Source organism: Pelodiscus sinensis, chromosome 3 (genome assembly GCF_049634645.1).
Source record: "Pelodiscus sinensis isolate JC-2024 chromosome 3, ASM4963464v1, whole genome shotgun sequence".
In the NCBI taxonomy this organism is placed as follows: domain Eukaryota; kingdom Metazoa; phylum Chordata; order Testudines; family Trionychidae; genus Pelodiscus; species Pelodiscus sinensis.
Window position 1 is genome coordinate 89,762,884 of NC_134713.1, and position 19,326 is coordinate 89,782,209.

The following is a 19,326-nucleotide window of genomic DNA, read 5'->3' on the forward strand; positions in this document are numbered from 1 at the left end:
GAAATTAATGGGTAGCAGGTTTAAAACTAATAAAAGAAAGTTCATCTTCACACAGCACATAGTCAGCCTGTGGAACTCCTTGCCAGAGGAGGCTGTGAAGGCTAGGACTATAATAGAGTTTAAAGAGAAGCTAGATAATTTCATGGAGGTTAGGTCCATAAAAGGCTATTAGCCAGGGGATAGAAATGGTGTCTCTGGCCTCTGTTTGTCAGAAGCTAGAGATGGATGGCACGAGACAAATCGCTCAATCATTGTCTTCGGTCCACCCTACCTGGGGCACCTGGCACTGGCCACTGTCAGCAGACAGGCTACTGGGCTAGATGGACCTTTGGTCTGACCCATTACGGCCGTTCTTATGTTCTTATGAATGTAAATGTCTCACTTTGGATTCACCCTTTTGAAATTATCCCTTTGAGAGGAAAGCTGTTTGCTAAGTACCGTATATACTTGAGTATAAGCCGAGTTTTTCAGCACAGTTTTCGTGCTGAAAAATGCCCCCCTCGGCTTATACTCGAGTCAGCATCTCGAGAACTGAGGCGGGCAAAGCCTCAGAGGCGCGGGACCCCCCCCCCCCCCCCCCCGCGGCTGCGGCTTCAGTCCGGGAGCCTGTGGTCTGCTGGGGACGGTCCCCAGCAGACCACAGGCTCCCAGATTGAAGCGGCAGCAGCGGGGGGGTCCCGCGCCTCTGAGGCTTTGCTCTGGCAAAGCCTCAGAAGCGCGGGAACCGCCCGGTGCCCCTGGTCTGCTGGAGACGGTCTCCAGCAGACCAGGGGCACCGGAGCAGCTTTCGCCCCGACTTCCGGGGCTAGACCCGGTATCTATCTTCATTTTTTACATTTACCAGTAGCTGCCTCATTTCCTACCCTAGGCTTATACTCGAGTCAATACTTTTTCCCAGTTTTTGGGGGTAAAATTAGGTGCCTCGGCTTATATTCGGGTTGACTTATACTCGAGTATATACGGGTACCTGTTCTTGAAAACTCAAGATCGAAGATCCCAATCTGCCTAGAGCAAGGGGTGTGGAACCTTTTTTTGGCTGGGGGCTGCTGAGTTACAGAAAAATCAGCTGGAGTCACAAAAAAGTAAGAAGCAAAGAAAAAAGCTTTGCTCACTGACATGGACACCGACTGAGAAGCAGAAAGACATTCCCCATGTTCCCCTCCCACAGCAGAGCCTAAGGAGGTCAGGCGACTAGATTTTTACAAACCCCCTAAGTTCAGGGGTGAAGTAAAAAGTGAGGGGTTCACTATGTGGGAGAGGGCTGCTGGGAAGCGGGTTTGGGCTTTGGGGTCTGGGTAGGAGGGGGAGTGGAGTAGATTGGAGGGTCTGGGAGGTGATAGGGTGCAGGAACAGGCTAGAGGTAGGGTAAAAGATTGGAGTAGGAGAGTAGGGCTAGGATGGGAGGGTGAAGTCTGGGTAGTTTTTAGGGTATAGGAGTGGGCTTGGAATGAGGAGTCTGGGAAGCAGGGAAGTGCAGGAGCAGGCTGAGAGTTGGGAGTCTGGACATCAGGACTGGCCTTACCATGAGGCGAACTGAGGCGGCGGCCTCAGGTGCCAGACTGTGGGGGGGACCACAGGGACCCAGAGTGTAGAAAATTGTGTCTGCTGCTGGTGCATATGTATTCTCTCTGCTCTAGATGCACAGAGATGGCGGAGAGCTGGGCTGGAGGAAGGAGGGCACAAGAGATATAACAGGCACGAGAAAAGGTGAGAGGGAATAACAGAATGCAGCAGGAGCTGCAGGGAGAGAGAGAAGGAACATCTTATGTAACTCTCTAGCACCCCCAGGAGCCTGGACTGATTAACACCAGCTTCTCAGGGAGCTTTCTGTTTCCTGCTGCTTCCCTGAACCCACTTAGGCCCTTAAGATGCTGATATCTTCCCTCACTCAGGCCTTGCTACCAGCCTGCTTGTTTGTCCCCTTCAATTGAGTGTTGAGAGCTACGATAGCTACACAGAACAGCAGTCATGAGTGAAAGAAGAAAACGCCCCTCTGGGGCAGCATTCAGAAAAAGAAAGAAAGCAAAGGAAGCTTTTCTATCTAAGCAGGAAGGAGCTCTCCTGAGATACTGCTACTTGCAAGCATAGACACAAATGTTCACGGTGAGGAGATGCCTGATCATCCAGTTAGTCAGAGTGCAGGTGACCTAGCAGCTACTGCAGCATCCTTATCTCCATCTCAAATGGATGTAACCATGTACATTCCTGAAGAAAAGTGTAGGTCAGAGAAGAGTGTGGTGGAGGTGCAAGAAACAGCTGCTGCTGAGTTTAGTTCCTTAAGTCTACATGATCCAGGACTGTGGACCCACTTGAGCATTAGCCTGAGGGACTTCCTTGTACTGCATGGGCCACAGCAAGTGAAAAACGTCATGTTCCCCAAAGACAATGAAAATAGAAGTTTCCATCTAACACATTACTGGCGTGAAATCCCCAATAGTGACAAAGTGGAGAGGCCATAGCTTATGTACTCAAAAACCCAGAATGCTGCATACTGTTTTTGTTGCGAACTCTTCCAGTCTAATGTTCCAGCCACATTGGGTTCTAGAGGAACAAAAGACTGGCTAGAAATCTGGCTAGAAATTTTCTCTAATGCTTTCTCTTTCAAGAATAACCTAGGGTTCCTGTTTCTACTTTTCCTTTGATTCCTTCCCAGGATCTAATTAGTCCCTTTAGACATAGCATTACACTTAGAGTTCATACTGAGATGACATTACACATACATGTAGTTACATGTACACTATATACTGCTGCCTGAAAGCATAGACAAGACATTAAAGTGTGATTGTGTGAGCTTCTGGGGTCCAAACGGAAGGTCTCTGGAGCCTAAGGTAACCCACACACCTACTTCACTGTCCCATGCAGTGGTACTTAGACCACTTACAGCATGAGATAAGAACAAGGGAGTTCTATAGCCTAAGCTGAGTGCCAGCTGGCTTTTAGCTCAAGCAGTAGAGGCAACTATACTAAGCTCCAGAGTTCCCAGATTCAAATCTGCCCAGTGGCGATTACACTAACTTCAGGACACAGCCCAAGATCAGGGCTGCTAGACCGCCACATCCTGCTGACCATAGTGTGCAGAAGCTGGAGCCCTGGAGAACCTGATCTTGATTGGGTAACAGGAAAAGTTAGTCTGCCTTACTAGAAGTGATAAGTATGATATGCTTACTGTGTGTAATGTGTATTGGTTACTGTTAATCAGGCCTGCTGATGTGGGGGACAAAGAAGGCAGTTGTTCTGAGGCCTGGAATCACCAGGCCTCCAACCACCACTGCTGCCAAAGTAGCTCTGTTCAGTGTTAAGGGCTTCAGGAGGTGCACCATGCCTTGGGAAGCACTGAGGGCAATCTGCCCTCTGTTCCATCTCTTCTGCCTTCAGCTCCACCCCTTCCTGGAGCAAGGAGACAGCCCCCCACTTTAACCAGGGGCCTACAAAGGCTGTCAGCTCCACTACTGTTAATAAACGGAGATTAAGGCTTAACCAAAGTATGTAGAATCATGAGCTGTTGTGGGTAAAACCCACTTCATCAGATGAATTAACCCAAAATAAGAGAGATGTATAACAGCAGAAGTAGTACCTATAAATTGTAGGACCCATGTTAATGAAGCTAATTAAGTGGGCTGACTGTGTCCCATACATGGCTTTTGATGTGGAAATGTAGATATGAAAGGCAGGAAAAACTGACTTTGTAATGCATCAACCAGTTAATGTCTTTGTTCAAGTGCAAGTGCCACTTGCCCAAAAAGGACATGGACAGGTGTCTTGCTCATGTGACTAACTCCATTGTGGGGAGGTACCATCACAGAGAGAACAATGGAATTCTCTCCACATGGGAGAGATTATAAAAAGGGCCCTAGGAGTTCCTCTGTTTGTCTTCACTTCTGCTCTTCACTTCGGAAGCATCTTTGCTATGGATAAAGGGCCTGGAAAGATTTGTTGACCCATCCTAACATAGGACGTACTCCAGAGACTTTTAAGATGGCAGTTTTTTCCACCTCTGCTGTGAGCCTGCAGCAGGAACTTTAACAAGTCTACTCTCAAACCTTTTATTACTTTCTTTTAATAAATATTTGGATTTCAGATTCTAAAGGATTAGCACAACATCTCTTTTGGGTAAGATATAAGGTATAAATTGACCTGGGACGGTGGCTGGTTCTTTGGGATTGGTAGAATCTGTTCAGATTAGCTGAGACTGGTTTTCATAACCTCTCATCTGTGTAAGGTGCAGTGCTGGCTATAGCATAGGTAAAGCTGGATTTTCTAAGGGGACTGTTTGTCTGACTTCTTACTGGCCAGAGTGGCAGCTGAACTATTCTTTGTGACTGGTTTGGTGTAGGGATGTAAAATTTCAATTATGTGACTAATCAAATAGTCAATAAGGGCACTTCCACCTTTAAAGTGTAGCCCCAAGTTATTGCTACACTTCAAAGGCAAAATGCTGCAGGGAGCACGGGGCCAGCGGGGGACTTGCTGGCCCAATGCTCCCCACGGCATTTCAAAGTGGCATCTTGTAGTCCCCAGCTGACCCCGGGCTCCATGCAGTGCTGCTGCATTGAATTGCTGCGCGGAGCCCAGCGTCAGGCTCCATGCGGCATTTCAAAGTGGCAGCACCGCATGGTGTCCACAGCTGACCCCGGCCTCCACACAGCACCATCATTTTGAAATGTCATGTGCGGCCTGGGGCCAGCTGAGGACTCCAGTCTGCATGCAGCATTTTAAAGCAGCAGTGCTGTGTTGGAGCCCAGGGTCAGCTGGAGACTCCCCCACTGACCTCCTGGGCTCCATGCAGCGCTGCCACTTTGAAATGCTGCGTGCAACGGGGCCAGCTGGGGACTCCACATGGTGTTGCCTCCCCCCCGCACCTGCTGCCTCTTTCTAATAGAGGCAGCAACGGGGGGGGGGGGGTACTAGTTGACTGGTCGACTAGGTGTTCATATCCCTAATTTGGTGCCTTATGGAGGAGGAGCCCGTCTCCAACTGTAAGTAGCTCTGTTTCTAACAACTTCATCCTGATTTGACCCTCTCAACCGTGCCCCCAGAAGATGTTATATTACAAGCCCAGCTGTTGTAAAGAAAAAAAATTCATAAACCAAATCATGTGTGGTTGAGACCGACAGTGAAGAGTTGAACAGAAACTATCAACATTTAGAGTTTGTTTCTCAAAAAGAACAATTAACACTGCAAACTCTACTGTTGGCAGGTCCAGAACAAAAAGAAAACTCAAAATTCCAAAACAAGCTGATATGCTAGCAGCAGCCGTGCACTCTATTGTGTACAGTGAATACATGATGTGGGAGAAAAATCAAATAACTCCAATTGTGTCTAAAGGGGGGACTGTGCAGGAAATCAAAACTCTCTGAAAGAAAACTGCTGTAAGGGTTAAAAAGTTTTCCAGGCCTCTCTCCCTGTAACAGAGAGAAATCAAATTAGCTCTAATCAAAGACCCTTACAAATGACTATCTCAAATTCATGGATACTCCTAGTCTGTCACAATTTGTCATGTAAACCCTTATCTTTGTCACAGTTTGCCTTGTAGACTCCTCCACTCAAGTTCTCATGTGGCTTTGTGTACTGTAAAAACTTACTTCTAGCACTCCTGGGGTGAACAGAAGTCTCAGAGTACTTCTGCTGAGACTTTGATATGTTAAAGAAGAACAATTCTGTATAAAGGATACCTGAATCTGTCTGTCAGGGCTGCTGCTTCACTCTTGGAAGTGACAGCCTGCATGCATGCATCATAAAGTTTTCTCTTCTAAGTTTCTTTCCTGCCTCACTGATTTGACCTCCGGCCTCGAACCCTTCTGGGGGCTCTGTACCCCAGGGGAGCGAGATTTCCCCCTTCAATTTGGTGTCAGAAGTGGGATGGCTTGGAACTCCAGTTGGAAAGGCTGATGACGGGGAATGGGAACGGACTACAGCGCGCATCTGGAGGGTAAGGGATCCATTTAAAATCCCCCGGTCCGCCTCCCTGTTCTCGTCACCAGCTGGACCGGCTGGCGGTAAGAGTCATCTTTTACTTAAAATTTTTTGTTAAGAGGCTTGAGGGAAACTTAAAACGAAAACACTGGGTATAGCCAAATAGGGGTTGGATTTTGTTGTTGTTGTTGTTGTTGCTGACTGATTGGTGGCGAGTCCAAGCACATGGTTTTGAGTGAGTGAAGTCCGGAGTGGGACCGCAGCCGCACCAGTGCTGTCAGTGTCACTGCACAGCTGCTGAAAGCAAGGGCGGTTTCCCCCGGCACATAAGGAGTGTGAGTGAAGCTGACAGTTTGTGTGGACTCCCACACTATCCTTGGAGAGGGTAGTGTTGCTGGACGCCTGTGCTATCCTTGGAGAGGGTAGTACTGTTGGGCTCCTGCGCTGTCCTTGGACAAGACAGTGCTAACATGGATAAGATTGCTCCCTCAAGTCTGTCTCCTACTGAGGGGAAAGGTTTCTCACAGCCTGGGACTCCCTTGTCTCAGATGATCAGTCAGCTAGGTATTGCCTGCAGGTTTGAAACTAAGGAGACTTAAGGAATTATTGAGCATTTGGAATGGCTATACTCAGGGGAATTCCCAGAATACATGACAATTAGAACTTTGACTTACAGAAGCTTGCTTATCTTAGAGTTTTCCTCGAGGAAAAACATCCTAACCAGATGGAATATTGGTGCCTCTGGGAGGATGTGGCAGTAAAAAAAAAAAGAATCAGAGCATTATGGCTAGCAAAAAAAGATTATATTGAAAAGCTGCAGCAAGAATTGGCTACTCTAAAGAAACAGCTTGATTCCCCAGATGTGCCATCTGCACCCCTACCCCGCTTTGGACACTTGTCAGCTGAACATTCTTTCCTGTTATCTCCCTGTTCTCTTGTAAACCTTATGGGACATGACTTGTTGTGTAAATTGGGTGCAAACCTTCTCTGTAGAGAGGAAGGGATATTTGTTGACCTTCCCCCTATCAGGCTCCAAATTTGATGGCATTACTACTCAGAGGAATCTGATGAGACCTCAGGACATACACCCCTCCTGGACCTCTCAGATGTCCCAGAGACATTGTGGGCAGCCCATTGTGAATGAAGTGGGGTTGCTAGCCTCTGCAACACCAGTGCAAATAACATACAGACACAACAAGCCTTTCCCAAGGGTACCCCAGTATCCATTGGCTAGGGAGGCACAAGAGGGCATTAAGCCTGTAATCTCTTCCCTCCTTAAACAAGGGATACTTGTTTATACAACTTCACCATGTAATACACCTATACTACCTGTGAAAAAGCAAATCTATAGATTTGTAGAAGACCTAAGAGTCATTAATAAGTTTGTAATCCCTAGATTTCCAGTAGTACCTAACCTGGTTTTCTGTAATAGATTTATGTTCTGCCTATTTTTCTATTCCAGTGCATAAGAATTCCCAATTTCTCTTTGCCTTTTCCTTTCAGGGTCATCAATTAACCTGGACATGTTTTTGTAAAGTTATTGTAAAAGCCCTACTTTGTTTTCTCAGGTTTTTAAAAAACTGACCTTAATTCTCTCTCTCTTCCCTGCAGTTCTGTGTTAGTTCAGTATGTTGATGATGTGCTAATTGCTAGTAAAACTAAGGAAAGATGTAAAACTGATACCTCATATGTGTTAAAGTGTCTTGCTAATAAGGGTCACAAGGCTTCCAAAGCCAAATTGCAATTTGTAAAACAAAGAGTTCAGTACTTAAGGACACTTACTTTCAGGAGATGGCCGCCAGTTAACACCTGAGCGAATCTCACATAGTTTTTTTTCATTCCTCACCCTTTCACCAAAGTCAGGTATACAAATTTCTGGGTACTGCAGGATATTGCAGACAATGGATTCCTAATTTTTCTGGACTCACCAGACCCCTTACTATTCTACTCTTAGACTTAGCTCCTGACCCAGTGACCTGGTCCCCAGAATGTGAATCTGCTTTCCTTTCCCTTAAAACTCTTCTGCTCTGGGCTTATCTAATTATAGCAAGACCTTTACTCTGTTTTGTCATGAACAGGATGGAATTGCAGCTGGAGCTCTCTGTCAACCCCTTAGACACACACCTCGTCCAGTAGCTTATTTTTCTGCAACACTGGACTCAGTAGCCCGTGGGTTCCCACTTTGTCTGAGGGCAGTTGCAGCTACTGCTGAATTACTTGAAAAAGGCCCAACCTGTCACATTAGGCCACAGCATTATCTTACAGGTCCCTCATGCTGTCTCTGCTCTCTTACAGCGACACCGCACCCAGCACATATCTGTTCAGAGACAAACCCTGTATGAGAATGTTACCCTCTCTTCCCCAAATGTGGTAATTCAAAGATGTAATGTACTTAACCCAGCTACTTTTTCTCCTTTACCCTCTAATGGTAAAGCACATACCCATAACTGTGAAGAATTGCTTGGGCACTGTGTAAAACCTCCCCAAAAATTTGTCTGATCAACCGCTGGAAAATGCAAATCTTGTATTGTACACTGATGGCTCATATAAAAGAAATTCAGTTGGTAAACTAAAGGCTGGATATGCAGTGGTCTCAGATAATAATGTTTTAGAGGTTTTTTTCTCTTCCAGGAATCAAATCAGCTCAGGCTGCTGAGCTCATCGCTTTAATTCATGCTTGCCTTTTAGCGTCCGGACAGTCTGCTGCCATTTATACTGACTCAAAGTATGCTTTCTCTGTCTGTCATGCCACAGGACAAATTTGGAAACAACCAGGTTTCCTTACCTCTTCTGGCTCTGCTATCTCTCATGGTCCCCTTATCTCCCAACTCCTTGATGCTATTCAGCTACCCACATCCCTCTCTATTACCCATTGCCCGGCCCGCACAGGTGCCACTGATCCTGTTTCTCTGGGTAATGGGAATGCTGATGCAGCAGCCAGACATGCGGCAGCACATGGACCTCTGGCTCCCTTTCAGATTCTGGTCTCTCTTTCCCTCCCTGTTTCTTTGCAGGACCTGATAGAACTACAGCAAGCTGCTCAACCTGAAGAGAGAAACCTTTGGGAGAAAGCAGGCTGCTCCTTATCCCCAGCTGGGATAATGGGTGCACCTGATGGCTGCCCAGTCGCCCCAAAAATCTCTCACACGGCAGCTTGCTCAGGTGTCTCATCAAATGACACACATGAGCAAAAGGGGGGTGGCCTCACAAATCCCAAAACAATGGTACGCCCCAGGCGTGCACCTAGAAGCTGTCAAGAATATCTAATTCATGTGTGATTTGTAAGCAGTTTAATGTTGCAGGAGGCCCACAGGCTAGCAGCCACACAGAAAGAAGAAACCTAGACATAAAATGACGGTTAGGAGAGCTTGCACCTGCAGGTAAAGGAAGCCCTCCCAGCACCTACTGATGTGCTGTGCCACAACATCCAACCAGGCGACTACGTGTTCGTGAAGGAACATAGCAGAAAGAATTCCCTGACAGCCCGGTGGAAAGGACCGTTCCAATTGCTGTTCATCACCCACACAGCAGTAAAGGTGAAGGAGGGCCCCTCGTGGATCCACGCAAGTCATGTACGCCGAACTGCAGATCCAACAGAGCTGATTGACCCCGTCACCCAGGACCCCTCCCTGGAGGAATCACCTGAGGACGAGGTTCAGCGGACCGAGGTGGCACTCTCAAACCAGACTGTTACCAAACCGGCCTCCACCAGGAGCTTCGAGGTACAACCTGAGAGGTAGGACTGTGCCAGAAAAGACCTACAGGTGAGCCTGGCGCCCCATAGCTCTCACAAAGGGGAAGCCATTCCAGTATTGAGTGAACTAAGAGACTACGAAATCTCGAAGAGTGCCTGCAGAGGCAAGCCAAACAATACTAACTGATTAAGTTTAGTTAAAAGACTGCTTTGCTAGTTGCTAGATAATTACTATATTATTATTATCCTTTCTACTTTAGAGACTTAAGATACAATAGGATAAGGATTGTTTTCCTTCTTTTAGTAGTCAGAATAGCCTTAGTATATAACTTTCCCCACCCTTATTGGGAAGCCCTGCAAAAGGTTGTGTCCCTCACCAATGCAAGTGACTGTTGGATATGTGAACAGCTCATAAAAGGCTCTAAAAGCCTTTTACCATTACAGTTTATCCCAACTCCTGCCTCCTTGTGGACCAGACCCCTAAAATTGAGATTTACTGGTAGTCAGTACTCTACAGGAGAGCGGGAATGGGTAGATGCCCAGAATGATAACACTGTGCCAGAAGTACATAGTCATGGGGGGGAACAGGCAGATTTGGCATAAAAAAAACCTGATTGCCTCAGGGATTCCCCTTACTCAAGCATTACATCCATCAGGGACTATGTTTCCATTGTGTTTTAAAAGCAAAATTGGCACTGGTAAAAATCTGGGGTTGAATGGGCAGTGGGTCATTTACCCAGCAGATAAAGAAAAACCTCCCTCTAAGATGAAAATTCATCCCAGCAAAAGAAGAATACCTAAGAATGTCTAGAATAACTTTGAGTAATACTCCAATAGGAGTATTAAAGGGGGGAATTGTGGGAGAAAAATCAAATAACTCCAATTGTGTCTAAAGGGGGGACTGTGCAGGAAATCAAAACTCTCTGAAAGAAAACTGCTGTAAGGGTTAAAAAGTTTTCCAGGCCTCTCTCCCTGTAACAGAGAGAAATCAAATTAGCTCTAATCAAAGACCCTTACAAATGACTATCTCAAATTCATGGATACTCCTAGTCTGTCACAATTTGTCATGTAAACCCTTATCTTTGTCACAGTTTGCCTTGTAGACTCCTCCACTCAAGTTCTCATGTGGCTTTGTGTACTGTAAAAACTTACTTCTAGCACTCCTGGGGTGAACAGAAGTCTCAGAGTACTTCTGCTGAGACTTTGATATGTTAAAGAAGAACAATTCTGTATAAAGGATACCTGAATCTGTCTGTCAGGGCTGCTGCTTCACTCTTGGAAGTGACAGCCTGCATGCATGCATCATAAAGTTTTCTCTTCTAAGTTTCTTTCCTGCCTCACTGATTTGACCTCCGGCCTCGAACCCTTCTGGGGGCTCTGTACCCCAGGGGAGCGAGATTTCCCCCTTCAATGACAGGGAGCTTAGGTTTCATTGTTGGCTGACTATAACCACCAAATCCTTTTCAGAGTCACTGTCTTCCCTGATACAGACCCCCCATTCGCTAGGTATAGCATCTAGTCTCTGTATCGAAATTTCTGTGTGGCTGTATTTATTTGAGCTAATTTTCCAGCTATAGAACATAAATTGTGGATTATTACATATAAAAAATCCTGCTCCAGAACCATTACACGTGCTCACCAACTGCCTAACACCATCCTATACTGACAACACAGTGCACGGTATCACACCCAGACACAATTACACATACATGGACAGTCACACAGTGAGACAGTGATATGATCACTGTCTGGAACCATTGCACATGTGTGTGTACAGAGTGATAGTATCACACACAGACATAACCACACATACACTGTCTCAATCGCACACTGACACCCTTACATATACCCGTTCTAAAGCCCAATCTCACTCTAGCACAACCCAATATTGACACCACTATGTGAATACTCACACACATAGTGCTACGCCTGGCCATAATTTCATATAAATGGCAATATCACAGAGTGACACATTGGTATGATCACACACAGCTTCCACTGGGTGATCACACCCACCAAAACCCTTACACACTTCCTCATACTGAAAACCAGAACCCTTATATACCATCACATATGTACTCTCTCTCTCTCTCTCTCACACACACACACACAGGGTATGTCTACACTACCCCGCTAGTTCGAACTAGCGGGGGTAATGTAGTCATCCGCAGTTGCAAATGAAGCCCGGGATTTGAATTTCCCGGGCTTCATTTGCATGAAGCCGGCCGGCGCCATTTTTAAATGCCGACTAGTTCGAACCCCGTGCCGCGCGGCTACATGTGGCACAGAGTAGCTAGTTTGGATTAGGCTTCCTAATTAGTAGTGTAGACATACCCCCCACACACACACACATTGTGACATGTGCATTAACATTGCCACACATGGACACTACCACACACACACAGGATCACATGCACAATTTGAGTATATCTCTCTCATTCACACATACACACAGCCTCCCCCCACGCCCGAAGAGCAATGACAGATTTCAATGCTGTTGATCATCCACTACTCTGATTCTGCAAACTCTTCTCACCTCAGCACCCCTCACTAAAGCTAGTAATCCCATTGATTTAGGATGATTCCCTGAAGCAAGAACTACTGAGGTGAGCAAGAGTTAAGCCACTTCTGTGCCTTCATCCCAAAATGTAGTATTAGCTCATTAGATACACCAAATCCAGTAGTATTTACATCTTTCAGGGTTTTCATAGCTATTGTCAACTCTTCCGGGTTGAGCTGCTCATTGTGGATTTTCTCTGCATCATCAGCACATCCATTTTTATTGTCCATCAGGGCTCAGAATGGAGGTCAAGGTCATTCCCCACTCTGGCACTTGGAGTGCAGAAGATGGGGGCCCATCATAGACTTTTAAATAGCTTATCACTAAAAGCTTATGTTAAAACTCCCCAGGGTCACAGATTCCCTGGCCTTGGGATTAGTATTGCTGCCATAAGAACATAAGAACAGCCGTATTGGGTCAGACCAAAGGTCCTTCTAGCCCAGTATCCTGTCTGCCGACAGTGGCCAGCACCAGGTGCCCCAGAGAGGGTGGACCGAAGACAATGATCAAGCGATTTGTCTCCTGCCATCTCTCTCTAGCCTCTGACAAACAGAGGCCAAGGACACCATTTTATCCCCTGGCTAATTGCCTTTTATGGACCTAACCTCCATGAAATTATCTAGCTTCTCTTTAAACTCTATTATAGTCCTAGCCTTCACAGCCTCCTCTGGCAAGGAGTTCCACAGGTTGACTACACGCCGTGTGAAGAAGAACTTTCTTTTATTAGTTTTAAACGTGCTACCCATTAATTTCATTTGCTGTCCTCTAGTTCTTCTATTTAGGGAACTAATAAATAACTTTTCTTTATTGGCCCTCTCCATACCACTCATGATTTTATAGACCTCTATCATATCCCCCCTCAGTCTCCTCTTTTCTAAACTGAAAAGTCCCAGTCGCTTTAACCTCTCTTCATATGGGACCCGTTCCAAACCCCTAATCATTTTAGTTGCCCTTTTCTGAACCCTTTCTAAAGCCAAAATATCTTTTTTGAGGTGAGGAGACCACATCTGTACACAGTATTCAAGATGTGAGCGTACCATAGTTTTATACAGGGGCAGTAAAATATTCTGGGTCTTATTTTCTATCCCTTTCCTAATAATTCCTAGCATCCTATTTGCCTTTTTGACCGCCGCTGCACACTGCATGGAAGTTTTCAGAGAACTGTCCACGATAACTCCAAGATCTTTCATGACTTGTCGTAGCCAAATTAGCCCCCATCATATTGTACGTATAGTTGGGGTTATTTTTCCCGATGTGCATTACTTTACACTTATCCACATTAAATTTCATTTGCCATTTTGTTGCCCAATCACTCAGTTTGGTGAGATCTTCTTGGAGTCCCTCACAGTCTGCTTCTGTCTTGACTATCCTAAACAGTTTTGTATCATCTGCAAACTTTACTACCTCACTGCTTACCCCTTTCTCCAGATCCTTTATGAATAAGTTGAAAAGGATTGGTCCCAGGACTGACCCTTGGGGGACACCACTAGTTACCCCTCCCCAATCTGAAAATTTACCATTTATTCCTACACTTTGTTTCCTCTTTTAACCAGTTCTCAATCCAAGAAAGGACCTTCCCTCTTATCCCATGGCCATGTAATTTACACAAGAGCCTTTGGTGAGGGACCTTGTCAAAGGCTTTCTGAAAATCCAAGTATACTATATCTACTGGATCCCCCTTATCTGCATGTTTGTTAACCCCTTCAAAGAACTCTAATAGATTAGTAAGACAGGATTTCCCTTTACAGAAACCATGTTGACTTTTGTCCAACAAATTATGTTCTTCTACATGCTTCACAATTTTATTCTTTACTATTGTTTCGACTAATTTGCCCGGTACTGAAGTTAGACTTACCGGTCTGTAATTGCCAGGATCGCCTCTAGAGCCCTTTTTAAATATTGGTGTAATGTTGGCTACCTTCCAGTCATTAGGTACGGAAGCTGATTTAAAGGATAGGTTACAAACCACAGATAATAGCTCAGCAATTTCACATTTGAGTTCTTGTAGAACCCTTGGATGAATGCCATCCGGTCCTGGAGATTTGTTAACATTAAGTTTTTCTATTTGTTCCAAAACCTACTCTAATGACACTTCAATCCAGGACAGTTCCTCAGATTTGTCACCCACAAAGGACGGTGCAGATTCGGGAATCTCCCCAACGTCCTCAGCCGTGAAGACTGAAACAAAGAAATCATTTAGTTTCTCCGCAATGGCTTTATCGTCCTTGATTGCTCCTTTTATAGCTCGATCATCTAGGGGACCCACAGGTTTTTTAGCAGGCTTCTTGCTTCTAATGTACTTAAAAAACATTTTGTTATTTCTTTTTGAGTTTTTGGCTAGCTGTTCCTGAAAATCTTTTTTTGCTTTTCTTATTACATTTTTACACTTGATTTGACAGTGTTTAAGTTCCTTTCTATTTATCTTACTAGGATCGGACTTCCACTTCTTAAAAGATACTTTTTTGTCCCTCACTGCTTCTTTTACATGGTGGTTAAGCCACGGTGACACTTTTTTAGGTCTCTTGCTATGTTTTTTTAACACCACCCAAATGTGAACCCCCACATGAGAAGCCATTTGGTAATTCCTTCCTGTGGCATACTCTGAAGCTCTTTAACCCTCCCTATGGAGAAAGCTTGAAAACTGTAGTTTCTCTTAATAATTTGGCTTTGCAGTCTTAGGCATGTACCCACAGAATCTCTTGCTTTCTAGGACACAGGAATTAGATCATGGTCTTAAAAGGGTGATTTTTATTAACAAAACAAAGAAAACATACTTGGTGAAACTTTACTTGGTTGGCTAGGTGTTACAGAGCAACTAAAAAAAGATGAAAACACAGAATTACTTCCGTAGGATTCAGTCTAGAAAGATACAGTGTAAGGAGATAGTTACATGTGCTCAGCACAGATTAGTCTAACAAACCCAAAAATAAATAATCTGATTACATTTGACTAAACATTCCCTGTTCTGCTCACATCTTGTTTCAAGATTTAGTCCCCTAGGCATGGATGTCACTGAAAACTCTATGCCTGGCTCTCTGGCTTAATTCATGTTCTTCCAGCTCTGCTCTGGTTACATAACAGCAGGCACAAAAAGGCCACTAATTTCAATTCAAAAGCCAAGTCTGTTTCCATTGGCTCTCCTGGCCTCCTGCCAACATACCTCCTGCTTCCCTAGCATTCCCAGGGACTCTTGAGGACCCACCATTTTAACCCTAATGGGTAAGACAATTAGACCTAGGTGGTCAGAGTTAACTACTGAGAGAGACTTTAACATACTGGCTGTGTCTAGACTGCATCCCTTTTCCGTAAAAGGGATGCAAATTAGACACATCGCAATTGCAAATGAAGTGGGGATTTAAATCCCCCCTGCTTCATTTGCATAAACATGGCTTTTTTCTGGCTCGGAGTTTTGCTGGAAAAAAGTGCCAGTCTAGACGGGGATCTTTTGGAAAATAAAGCCTTTTCCGAAAGATCCCTTATTCCTCTTAAAATAAGGAATAAAGGATCTTTCGGAAAAGGCTTTATTTTCCGAAAGATCCCCGTCTAGACTGGCACTTTTCTCCGGCAAAGCCCTGAGCCGGAAAAAAGCGGCAGCCATGTTTATGTAAATGAAGCGGGGGGATTTAAATCCCCGCTTCATTTGCAATTGCGATGTGTCTAATTTGCATCCCTTTTACGGAAAAGGGATGCAGTCGAGACACAGCCACTGAGTGGAGGGTTAATGACAGAGAGAGACTTTATTTAACTGAATGGATGGAATATCAAGAACGGGATATTCCCTTCCCCAATTCATCACAATGGGAATAGTGGTCCAGGCTGTTTTCTGTTATTGCACTGGTTTGTGGTTTCAGTCAGCTCCCTCCAGGGATTGTGCCACTCCTTTCCAATCTTGCAAACATTTCCCTGAGCTCACAGGTTTTTCCCCAAAGGGATCCAGGTCAAATAGTTCTGAAAATCTATACTGTAAGCTTGTCTGTTCTTAAAGTCTAAGTACATACACTGATGATAACCTCTAGCGATATTCTTTGACAGTCTTCTACGCTAGGGAGAAAATGCTCCATAATATTTGTGTATGCATCTAAATTGAAAGGTAAAGCTTCCAAATCAGCCTTTCTGAAGTTAAATCTCAGCAGGTACTTTCCATCCTGGTCTTTAAATAAAAGTCCAATTATGAAATTATAAAACCTCCCTTGAGGCCGATTCCAGAGTTCAAATATCCTTACAGTAAACAAGTATTTCCTAAATAACCTAAATTTTCCTTGCTTCAGACTAAACCCACTATTTCTTGTTCTACCTATAGTGGACATGGAAGATAACTGATCACTGTCCTCTCTGTACCAGCTCTTTCCATATTTGAAAACTATCACCTTCACACTGAAGTCTTAAGACTAACTATGTCATTTTTAACCATTCCTCAGAAATCAGGTTTTCCAAAACTTATCACTTTTTGTTGGTCTTTTCTGGATTCTCTCCAAGGGTACATCTAAACTACATCTCTTTTTTGATAAAGAGATGTAAATTAGATGTATCGAAATTGTAAATGAAGCCGGGATTTGAATTTCCCATGCTTTATTTACATAATGGTGGCCATGTCTTTTTTTCCAAAAGCCACTTTTCGGAAAAAAACCGCGGTCAAGATGGGGATTGTTTAACAGAAATATAACCTCAAGGGTTACAGGATCTTTCGAAAGGGGCATTTCTGTTGTACGATTCCTGTCTTGACTGCAGGTTTTTTTCCAAAAAGCAGCTTTTGGAAAAAAAGCCGTGGCCGCCATTATGTAAATGAAATGTGGGAAATTCAAATCCTGGCTTCATTTACAATTTAGATGTCTGATTTACATTCCTTTTTCAAAAACAGGGATATAGTTTAGATGTACCCTAATTCATCCACAGCTTTCCTAATGTGTGACACCTAGAATAGGATGCATCATTCCAACTGAGCCTGACTAACGATGGTTAGAATACAATTACTTTCCCAATCTTATAGATATTGCTTCTGTTAATGCACCTCAGAAATATCATCTTTTTTTCACAACTACATCACAATGACTCAATTTATGATCTACTATCACCTGCACATCCTTTTTAACAGTACTGCACCTAGCCTGATCTAGACAGTGCTTGATCCTGCAGTGAGGGCAGGGGACTGGACTCAGTGACCTCTTCAGGTCCTTTCCAGTTCTATATTTGTTACGTGTAGTTGTGCATTTCATTTTTTCCTTCTTATGGGACATCTGCACTTGTCTTTATTGAATTTCATCTTAATTGTTTCATACCAATTCCCCAATAAATCAAGAGTCATCATGAATGCTAATGGTGTCTCCAAAGTACCCATCTGCCCTGAACAGGGGCTGCTGGACTCAAGCAATCCTGGCTAGTGCTAATCGCTGCGCCTCTGCATTTTAAATTTAGTGAGAGTGGCTCTTACTACATATAAAATGCAGAGCCGCAGCGCTGATGGCTCTGGAGCTAGCACGAGCCAGAACTGCTCATTCCCGGTTGGAGTCGACTCCTGGAGCTACCCTCGCTGAGGTGCTGAATAGTGGTGCTTATCAACTAATTGTATAGTTGATACAAATTGTACCGACTATACGATTAGTAAGATAATTGCATTTTAACATCTTTCGGCTGTGTCTACATTGGCACCCCTTTCCGGAAAAGGGATGCTAATGAGACACTTCGGAATTGCAAATCCACGGGGGATTTAAATACCCCCCGCGGCATTTGCATTTACATGGCTGCCGCTTTTTTCCGGCTCGGGGTTTTTGCCGGAGAAAAGCGCCAGTGTAGGAATAAGGGATCTTCTGGAAAAGGGCTTATTTTCCGGAGAATCGCGTTTACACTGGCACTTTTCTCCGGCAAAAACCCCGAGCCGGAAAAAATGGCAGCCATGTAAATGCAAATGCCGCAGGGGATATTTAAATCCCCCGTGGATTTGCAATTCCGAAGTGTGTCATTAGCATCCCTTTTTCGGAAAGGGGTGCCAATGTAGACACAGCCTTCATGTTTACTACTTCTACTCTATTCATAAGGCCAGTAACCCTGTCACTGAAGAAAATTTATATTGGTTTGGTATGATTAATTATTGACAAATACTTCCTGGCTATTTCTTACTACACTACAATCCTTTATGTGCTTACAAACTGATAAATTTGTTCCAGTATCTTTACATATAGCCAAGTTAAGTTAATCGGACTCTAGTTAAAGAAGACACAGGTATTATCTTTAAAATAGGGAACAATGTTTGCTTCTTCTCATTCAATAGGAACTTACCCATCCTCAAGGATAACGGCTAATGTTTCTGAGATTGCTTCAGCTAGTTTCTTATGTAGCTTAAGACGAATTTAATCAAAAGCATTACTGATTTGTATAGATCTAAGGCAGCGATTCCCAACAATTTTAATACTGTGGACTGGCCAACCCCCTCTCAAACTTTTGGTGCACAGGTAACAGATTTGCATATTCATATGCAAATAATGAATACACAAATATGCAATTAAAATATTACTGGTCTGCCAAAAGCCCCGGCCCCCAGAGCTGCCACAACGAACTGGCTTCAGCTGCGGCAGCCACCTAGGCCCAGTGCGCTGAGGGTGCGGCGTGGACAGAGCACCCCCCACCCCAGAGCTCTGGGCAGCTAATGCGGCCCCAGGGCTGGGGACGGTGCGTGGACAGGGCCGGGCTGCGGGGGCAGACACAGCAGCCCCGCTCTGTGGCGCTCGCAAGCCCGTTTCCATGGGGGGGCGGGGGGTGTCGGGCTCTTCCTGAGACCCAGCCCGCTCCAGTGTAGCGGCTACTGCCCCGCTCTCCAGCCCGGGAGCCCAGGCTTGCCCCGCCCCTGCAGAAGCCTCTCGCCCGGCGGCGCTGACAGGCACCCAGCCGCACGCGCTAGCCCCGCCCCCTGTGCTAGGCGCTGCGCGCAACAACGCCCGCTCCGCTCCCAGTCCGCCGCGCGCCAGCTCTCCTTGTCAATCCGTGTCTCGCCCCGCCCTCGCTTCCTCCGCCGGGCCGGGGGCAACTACACCCGGCAGCGCGCGCCCCCATCCCCGGCCCGAGTTGGGAGAGTGAAAAAACTGAGGCGCGCGCCCGGCTCAACGACCTTAGCTCCGCGCGCGCGCGCCCGCCCGGCTTCGCTCAGAGTCGCGTGCCCCGCCCCCTG